Here is a 10,732-nt window from a genome sequence, read left to right as displayed (position 1 = left end):
CTGGTCCCCACCTCAGGTGTTCCCGACTAGTCTGGGAGCAGGCAAAGGGAGGGGGAACTCTTTGACCCACTGCAAATATTCTTTTCCAGACTGAGCTCAGACCCCACACAGCCTGGTTGAAAGTCCCCACACGCCGGGGATGGGGGATGGGGTGAAGGCAACAAGGGGTAGGTATCTCTGAGGATGGAGTGGGATGGAAGTTTTATTTACCTTAGGCACTTAAATAAGTCCTGGCTATTGCTCATGGTCTGACTACTCATGTTTTTGGGGGAAAGAGGACGGGAGCAAGGGGTGCAGCCACAGTTGCAGCACCAGTCCCTATTCCCATACCCCTCTGCAAAATCCCGGATTCTCTTCTAGCATAAGTGTTTTTCTCTGGAGCAGTAATTTGAACAGGGATATAGCTACCAAATTCATTTTCATTTGTAATTTAAATCACACCCGGACACAGGTCTCCTAAATAAATAAGATTTTAATAATCCATTAGTAGTTAATCAGCATATAATCATATCTATCCAACTGTGCCTAAAACAACTGCACATGTTACTGCATTTAGAACACTTCATTTAAAGTATTATCAAGAAAATACTGACCTTCTTGAGGGCCTGCAGAGCTTTATCATCCACAGGGCAATCACAGCAGTGAGCTGCTAAAGATTTTTTTCTCCACATTTTTGTGGCTACATTTATATTGTGACAAGCTGTCCTCAGATCATCAAAGTTACCCCCCACCTGTCAGTGAAATTTGATCCACTAATTATCTGTAAGGAATCCAGATTGTGTATTTCCTGTACAAACAAAGTAGCTGCCAATAATTGCTTTTGGCAGGATTGCTAAGGCAGAAAAAATAGGAAATCAATGTTATAACAATAGGGCAAGCACACACAACTTGAAAACAACAGCTTGAAGTGTTTTATCCCATAAAGAGAACAAAAAAAATGTAGTAACACATGCAGATTACAAAAAAAGAACATAGGTGGAGTATCTGAAGGCTGTGGGACTGGATTTAATGATAATGGTGTTTAAAATATTCTGGAGATGGACTATAGCCACATAGATTTGGTATTTACTTCTTGTTATTTCATAATCTAATAGAGGGTAAATCTATGCTGTAATGTGCAGGTATGATGTAAACTGTTTAACTTATCTACCCACAACAGTGAATCTAAAGTGGCATGAGCTTCAAAGTGGAATGGGAAAGGCTGACCAGGTCCCTGGTTAAGTACAGACCATGAAAAAGCCCAAGGCTGAATTGATCCAGTCTTTGCAGGTTAGTTTAAGCTGCAAAGATTGAACCAATAAGCAAATGAACAAATATTCACTTTTGATTCAGGAAATGCAGCCACATACCTGCAGTGGCTCAGGCCAGTAGCTGCAGGGGCATTAAGCATGCCTCTCTGGCAGGTAGCCAGCAAGAGCTGTGCGTTTACTTCCTCTTTCTGCTGCTCCTGAGGTCTCTAGGATTTGCAGTCCAGAATTGCAAAAGCAGAACTGTGCAGAGTTGCTCATCACTTCCTCTTCCTGCTTCCAGGTACCTCTAGGATTTGTAGTTCACAGTTGCAGCCAGCATTAAGCAAGCAGGGCAGGGCAGCTCCATACTCCAGGAAAGAGAACTTCCCAACTGCAGCTTGCCTGGGACAGGGAGCAGTAAGCCAGCCAATGAAGCCAGTAAGCCTGCCCTCACTGCTCCAGCTAGGAAACAGAGGGACAAGATCAGACCTGCTCTCTGGAGCAGAGAACACAGCCCAGCCCAAGGTTGGAAAACATGCTGGGATGCTGGGGGACTATCATTGAATTTGAACCAGGAAGGGGTCTGGGACAGAAGTTTCATAAACCAGTTTGACCTAAATCAGTTAAGTCTGATACTACATTCAACCAGGTTTATCTTAAACCAGTTTCAGCCATTTTGAAACTGGTTTATGTGCATTGAGCTTGAACCAGCATAGTATTTGCAAGCCAGGCCCTAACCGATACAGAAAGAGACTGTGCTCAAATAGAAAAGGAGTTCCTGGCTTTGCTCTTTGGAATGGAGCAATTGCACCAATTCACCTTTGGACAGGAAATAGAGGTGTAGTCTCATGACAAGCCACTGGAAATATTATGAAGAAGTGGGTATTTGGACATCCACACTCATGACAATATCCACTCTGTTGCTTACTACTACTGGGACTACTCATGATAGGAAACACTACTGCTTCTAATAAATGTTTCCAGAATTGAGTCTGTAGTAATCACCAGGTTCAGTAAGCACAGGCATACATGAATGAGAACAGCTAACAATAAACTTTATTTGTGGTGCTTCTGAAAATCTCTCTGCAGCTTTTTTGTTCGGCAGTAACTAACTTAAATGAGGGACCATCTCCCAATTCTCAAGTCTTCTCAGTCTATGATTAGGGAGCATCTTTAAATTATAACTTTTATAACTACAGAGCTCTCATTCTGCTCCTTACTAGTGTACATTTAATATGTAAGCATTATATGAAAGTAGCAAAGGGTTGGATTTTCCTCTCAGACCTCAGTGCAACCAAGGATATATTTCTGCTGATATCCACCCCTGCTCAACAAACACCAAAGGATGGGTTTACGTCCCATGAAGTCAATGGAATTTATACAGATGCATAAGGTGAAGTGTAGATTTCAGTTCTTTGGGAACTGAGACCTTACTCTGGTTTTATAACAGGGTGACTCCACTGATTTCCCAGGTTCTACTCTTCCTTTAAGCAAATACAAGTCAAAACAGAATCTGATCCAAAATGTGCAAAACAGGACTGTAAGACTTGAAAGATCCTCTCTTAGTTGCAGAACATTAGGCTAAATTGACTGGGTGATTAATCAGTTTTTTTCCATGACACCTGGAAAATAATTAGTCATCTGTAGTGTTGCAGAAAAAAGCATAAACACCAGATGTTTACATCCTGTTATATATCTTAGCATTACCCTATGCACTTTTTTAGTAAGATAACCTAGACTATATTTTGATTTAAAATATTCAGCTAATTGCATTTAACACTGCTTTTAGAAAATTAGGTTTTTGTTTTCATAATTTTAGTATTGCTTTGAATTAATATGCACAGATGCATTGGCTGTTTTGCATCATTAAGCCTTGAAAAGACTATTAAATTTTGATATCTTCTTATCTATTCTTATTATCCCTTTCATTAAGAAAAATAGACTATTCATGGACGAGGTGTTTCAGTGTGATTATGAAAGCAACATTGAAATTGAAGAATAATATATGTAAAGGATAATAGTCTGGCTGCATCAGAATACTGGAAAATATTTTCAAAAGGGATTGTATGCACTATATGAAAATAAACCTCACATGTGACGTGAAGTTAATTGTCAGCAAAAGGGGGAGTAATACGCATCACTGGGTGCATCTACACATGCATTAATGTGCTTTTCCTAATGCACATTACATTTAGTACTTCCAATGTGAGGTACTAAGCTAATGTGCATTAGGCTGCACTAATGCGCAGTAGTACAAATGCATGCTTTTTTTAGTGATGTTTAATGCACAATAGCCTATTTTATTGTGCATTAGTGTAATAGCATCTTTTTTAAACCCAAACACAAAGTTCATCCCTGAACCTAAATGAAAAATTCACATTTCTCAAGGGCCCTGAAAGGGAGGGATTTGTAAATTTTTTACTTGTGTAGGGAAATTTCTGATTAATAATATAGAAACATGTATCAATAGATTCCAGAACTACCGCATGCCCTGGTTCTGGGGTCACATGGATGTAAACCCATGGGCACAAGGGTCACTAGTATGGACACAAGAGCATGTTCTGAACTCATTTGCATGATATGCTTTATTAAAATATTTGGTATCATAGAATCATAGAATCAATGAGTCAGAAGGGATCTAGACAGATCATCTAGTCCGACCCCCTGCCATGGGCAGGAAGGAGCACTGGGGGTGGGAGGGGTCATAAGACCCCAGCCAGGTGCCTATCCAGTCTCCTCTTGAAGATTTCCAGGGAAGGTGAGAGCGCCACCTCTCTGGGAAGCCTATTCCAGGCTCTGGTCACCAGAGTATAATTTTATCAGATGCATTAGTTCAGAAATTCTTTCAATCTAAGCTATGAATCATTTATATTCAAAAGTTATATATTTTTTAAGTATTTCAGCAACATAAAATTGTTTGTCAGAACTTCCAATTTGCATAGGAATTTTAAAATCTTGTTATGTGACATTAATAACCAATGTTTACCCTAACCAGATAGACTGCTAAATTCTTCACATTTTATATATAAGGCCTAATTCTTCTACTTAAATTCAGTACTGATAATTCATCCATGAGGGGAAAAAATCCAGAAAGAATAAGTTACTCATCTATTAAAAATATATATGGTTGTGGAGTGAGTGAATTAAAAAGTTAACCTCCAGTGCTTCAGTCTTTGAATGATTGAGTCATTATTGGGTATTTCCCTTACTTCTGATGGATTGAAGGAGTAAATTTTCAATCAGCCGTTTGAATAATTTCACTTGTGAAGATTATACAACAAGTCTTTACAAACATTACTGCTTGGAATTTTGAGTAATATATCTGTAATAGACTTCAAAAAATCAGCAACTCAGAAAGCTGAACATTCTTTTTTACTATAAATTTCACTGTTGCTGCTATAACACAGAAATAACTTCAGAGATGGAAAATGTCCTATTGTTTGCTTTTGCTTTATGGACAGTAATTCAGCCATTCCATATGCTCATTTCATATTAGTTCAGTACAGTAAATTAGGGAAGGTATTAGTAATTTAAAGTAGACATTCCCATTTACAATTTCAGTACAGCACAATGATTTTTCCTTCCTAATCTATTGGTACCATTATGCAATAACAACAATACCCTCAATTAATAAAAATTCTCACCCACATGGAAGTTATGCTATTAAATATAGTGAAGACTGGTTAAAACTTGATCCCTTTTTTCATTACAATCAATGGAAAACTCCTTCATTCTATTGGGCTCTTAGTGTATGTTTACATATCCACAGTACCCCCAAGGAAATCTGATTCTCTGAATCGGAATCGAATCTTCAGGTTCAGCCAGATTGAATTGGGACACTGATCCAAATCAGTGAATCAAATCACTGCCCCACAAATCAGGCCAAATCTGAATCCAAATTGAACACAGTCTGCTTCACACACCCCTAGTAGGCAGGCTCATCACTCCTGAGTTGCAAACTGTTTCATGTGCAGTTGTACTGTTCACTCATTTTGCACTTTGTATTCACAAGCTGTTTTAATTTGTATTTGGTTCGCACACTGGAGTAGTCACTCCTATTTTTATACAAGTTTGGTTTATAGTCAAGGATCTAAGCCAATAATTCATAACAAAGGACTTATCTAACAAGTACCTTTTTATTTTATTGTTAAATAATTTTACTTTTAAATTATTATAGATTTGTTCAAAGGTAGATCACATCTTGCTGATTGTGAATCTCCACAATTTATGCTGCTCACTGCTTCAGTGAGCTAAACAAGTAACCAAGACAGTGTGAATTATCCAATTTGTGATGCAAAATGTGCTTATTTATAAATATTCAAAAGTTTGAGGTTTAAATCTGTGTTCCACTAAGTGGTCATCCCAGAAAAGTGTGAGCTCTTTAATGGTTGCAGTAAAGATAAATGAACAGAAAAAATATCACCTTTATGTGGTACAGAAATAAGAGAGGTTCTTATTTGTTAGTGGCCAAGGCTTCTTCAAAGCATCCTTGTTTCTGAGCTTCTCCTCTTTTGGTTTTCAGCTGGGGAACATACCTGACCTCCAGTCTGTGCTTCACTTAATTTTCACTCTGACAAAGGGAGAAGTAAACCCAGCTGGCATTTGACTTCCTGTTTGTCCGTATCACCAACCTGCAAAGGATTAAAAAAAAAAAAAAATCACGGAAATAGAGTATGACTGCACTGATGGCCCAGAATTCAGAGAGGTCTGTGCACCTCTGTTCATTTGGGGGAAAGTTCTGTACCAGTCTTCTGTGCAGTGCAGACTGCCAGGTAGGGAGGTAGAGGTTAAGTATGATCACTGAAAAGTGACATTTCTGAATTTTTAAACAACTGAAATCCACATCACCTCAATTCAGCAACAACTAGAATAAGTTATATCTGTAATTGGAAGGTTTCCTGGATGAACAGGGAGTATAACCATTTTAACTGAACACATAGACTCCTTTATAGTTTTAGAGACAAGCATGGCTCTTTTTCTCATCCTATTCAGGATTCCTAAGGATAAGGCCCAGAGTAATGTAAGGTAACTGTAATTATAATATAATGAATAAAATAAATGCAACTGTAATACACTGTTAAGTAACAGAAAATTGCAAAGTGTTATAGATACATTTTCTCTTTAATTAGAGAGAAGCAACCATCTCATTTATTCTAGATAAATCAGAGATGTAATCTTTGAACTTGGCATCAAAGACCTCATGATTTAACCTCACAAAACACACCACTAATAATAATTTTAAGTGCACTTATATTGAGCAGTAATAGTTCCTTTTCTATTTTTAATGGAATACTAATCTGGTCCCCAAGTAGATATACCAAGAGGTGAAAGCGCAAACAACAAGTGAACATGAAAGTAGCGCAATGCCGATATTAACTCACTGACATGGCAAGCACTGTAGAAGTCAATGTTACTGAATGGAAGCTGTGCTTTCCAGAGCTGACGAGAAAGTGGGGGCATAGAGTGAAGATTCCATCAGTGAATACTAAAAACATCCTGAACTGCTCAAAGAAGCTACCACTAATGTAATTTAGGAGATACTTGAAAACACATGGAATAATTTACCACCGTTAGATTACATTTATAAGGATGTAAATAGATGTCACATTTGACATAGTCCTGACTGTCCCGACTTTTGACCCAGATCAAAACAAAAGCAGCACAGTCATTTATACATACAGTCCTTCCCAGTTGCATTGCTGCTCCTCCTCCAGTAGCTGAAGGACAAAATATTGTCTTCTGGAACAAATGCTATATTTATTTGCAGCCTAAGTAGCTCAGGTAAGCAAAATTCTCTTTTGCTTTAGTCATGAAAAGAGACCTAATGGTACCAGTGGGACCATACATGAAAGTAAAGTGAGCAGGATTTAGATAATCTTTTAATAGCCTGATTTTTTTGGAAATACTAGTGTGTTCTATCACCCACTCTTCAGAAATCTAAATAAAGTACAGAGAGAAGAAATGTTCGATTGTAATGGCCAAGGCCTAGAATATAGTCTTGAATATTTTACCAGTCTTGGTTTTAAATCTCTCAAGCAACAGAGATTTTCTTAAGTAGAAAATATCATAGATCTTACTCCAAGGAATTATTCTAGATTAGCTATTTCAGATTTCTAATTTTAATCCCCCCTGTAACTCTTCTTTGAACAATTTCATATAACACACATTTTGGTGTTTATCAAAGGCTATTAGAAAGGGTTTATATTAAAGAAATAAATAAAATTGTGCCAAAAATGGAAGGGTTCTAGCATAAAATGTTGAGGTGAGTTTTGATCATCTAAAGTGTGAGGAGGGGGACATTCAAATTCTTATAGACCTTCTATTGTTTTCAACTTAAGAGATTTCTTCATGAAGTTTTGGAGTTCTAGATCAGTGGGGGACACATTTTTGGCAGGTGTACCACAAGTTAGCCCTTCACTCTCCTTGAGTACCACTATCATCCCTTTCTCCTGCTTATCTTTGCTTTCTGCACCCAGCCCTGTGCTCCTTTCCAACCTAGTGTTCTACCATTTGCTTCCTGCCCTATGTGCCACTGTGCTGTCTGTCCCTTCCCTGATCTGCTATGTGCCACTCACACAGGCTGCCTGTGCCACTTATGATATGTGCTGCAGGTGGCTATTTCTGTTCTAGGTTGTTCTGCACACTTGGTTTTTTCCCTAGTTACATCATGAGACATTAATGATCTTCAGCTAGTCAAGAGTTCTGGTGAACTGGAGTATGGTTATTCACAAGTTCCTTTAATAGTATTATATCAAATATTTGATATTTGCTTTATATTTCTATATGTAACACCTTTGAGTCTATACTACTTCCCTATCTCTTTCAATGACATAAGATAAAAGGTTGAAATGTATTTTCATAGGGTGAAATCCAGCTCCACTAAAGTTAGCTGGAGTTTCACCATTGGCTTCAGGTGGTATGAATTTCTCCTCTAGTATTTTTAGCATGCCTGGAAGCAGATATTACTGAGAATATTATAATAAATGCCTGTGTCATTTTTACATATGAATGAAGGCTAATTCACCACTGACATATAACCCCATTTATTTTCCAAAGTCGGGCCTGGGATACGATACCAATAAAGAAAATTCCAGTTAGTTCTATCTTCTGTCAAGCATATGCCAAAAATGATGACTGAAGTCACAAAAGCAGGAGAACAAAGTCCTCTATTTATTCTCTGACCAGTCTAAGTACTCTGATTTTGACATTTTTCCTTCAGAACGGAGTTGACAGTCTGGTAGACTTGCTTCATTGCATCTTGAACGTAACAGACTCTTGCTCCCTGCTCTCTCCAGACCAGCAACCTGTTAAAGTTAAATGCAAGAAAAAGGTGGTGATTTTTCCCACTGTAGGACTACTGGAAAAAAACCCTGAACACTAACTAGTCTAAAGAGTATGATATCCATTATCAGAGTCACTCAAAAGCTAAACCCCAGCAGCTACTGTGGCTGCATCTTCTGTCTCATTACTTACCCGAGTAGCCAGCAATATAACCCACATCAAGAAACTTGACTCCTGTTTTCCTCATACTGCTGCAGAAGTCTCCTGCCAGCATGGATGATTCCAGTTGTTAGTGATCTCATCTATCCACAGTCCCTTCATTTCATGACTGAATGACTATAGTTGTATAGTTCTCCTGTATACTTTCCTGTCTGCAGCACTTCCTCACCTGGTAATATCTGCAGGTTCAGTTATCTCTTCCAAATAATTAACACTATTCCTAACCTTTATTCCAGCATTTTCCACTAGCAGGTTTCTTATTTCCTCCATTCTTCAACACACTGACATTTGCTGTTACCTTTTTTAGATAGTTACATTATTTTCACTCCATAAAGATTCATATTATTCTATACATTTCTTTTGAAATTGATTGCCCATATTTTGTTACTTCACTTTGTATGGACTGAAGGTCTTAATGAAGGGGGATTTGAAATCTGCACATCAGAATCAAGCAAAATATGATTTTCCTGGTATTTATATTTCTTTCAAAAGAAGACACGATATATATATTGAATTCTACCCCATTACTTTGAAGGCACTGAGTCTATGAAGTCTGCACTGGTGAACTGGTAAATTAGAAAATCAGAACACTACTTTTTGTCTCCTACTCCGACTGCATTAAATGAACACTAGGGTTGAGAAGTCAAGATAGCACGAATGGCTGAAATAACGAGATGAAGTCCTGCTACACCAATTCTCAAATGTTATTTCAGAATGGAGGCTTTTATTATTATTTAGACTCCAAGTCATGTTAAAGATTATTGTCTTCCAGCATTAAAAACAGTTAATAAAACTTATGAAAGGACAAAATACAACTTTCTCTCAAAATCACCTGAGTGATGTAGGAGCCTAAGTCACACTTAAGTGCACTGGGAAGAAAGACCAAGTCCTCGGCAAATCTGTAGGGAATTTTATCCAAAATAACTTTTGAAAGCATAATTTAGCCTTTGCTTTAAGCATGTTCCCTGATTCAACCTTCTCTACAGTGGAACCAATCAGATTCACAATCTAATATATAGTAGAAGGAATAGGAAGTTGAAGTTGTCTCCTGCATCCTAGCTAAGTACCCTCTCCCCAACCTGCTGGAGAAAAGGGGAGCTCCACAAGAAACGTAGTTTTGTGATTCTATCCCTTCATTTTATTGCTTTTCTGTCAGGTGTCCCAAAGGAAATGCTTTATTTAGGGTCAAATGAGACATTTTGTCAAACACAGCAATTTTTTTTTCAGTTTTTCATTTCAGTAAGAAAAATGGGGGGAAAAAATCATTTTTTCAGACCTGATTATTTTTTTCCGTGTTTCAGTTTGACAGCTGAACTGTAAAACCAATTATTTGCATGGCTTTGCCTAGTATAATGGGTCCATGACACAAAGATGCTTAGAAGGAAAGAGCACATTTGGAACGAAGGAAGGTGCTTTGATTGTAGACAGCACAATTTGTTTGATGCAGAAAGTAAAAAAAAAAAAATAATGATGCTGACAGAGAAAGAACCTCAGACTAATAGATTTCATTAGTCAAAATAAGATTTTAGAAATGTGTAACATTTTATAAAAGTGATGAATACTTTACCAGTCTTAAGCGGTTCAGTTTCAAATGCCTTTCTACATTATCTATAGGAATAGCAACTTTATGCATATATGAACTTAATGATCCAGCCAACAAAAACAAAGTAGTAAGATTATTAATGAGACGGATACTCAAGGCAGGCAAAATGACTTGCTTTTGAGAAAAATTAGTGGGGCTAGGGACAGACATTACACATAGACTGGTTTCAGTGATCAGAAACTGGTTTAAACTTGTAACTCAACAGATGTTCAGTACACATAAACCAATTTGTACATGGCTGAAACTGGTTTGAGATAAACCTGGTTGAATGTAGTATCAGACTTAACTGATTTGGGTTAAACCAATTTATGCAATGTCTGTCTCAGCCCCCTTGCTGGTTTAAGTTAAATCAGAGTCCCCCAGCATCCCAGCATGCTCTCTGGGCTGGGTGGGGCTCTCT

Source organism: Gavialis gangeticus, unplaced genomic scaffold (genome assembly GCF_001723915.1).
Source record: "Gavialis gangeticus isolate Ggan-Ray unplaced genomic scaffold, GavGan_comp1, whole genome shotgun sequence".
Taxonomy (NCBI): Eukaryota; Metazoa; Chordata; order Crocodylia; family Gavialidae; genus Gavialis; species Gavialis gangeticus.
The sequence above is the reverse complement of the archived record's forward strand: the minus strand, read 5'-3'. Positions refer to the sequence as shown.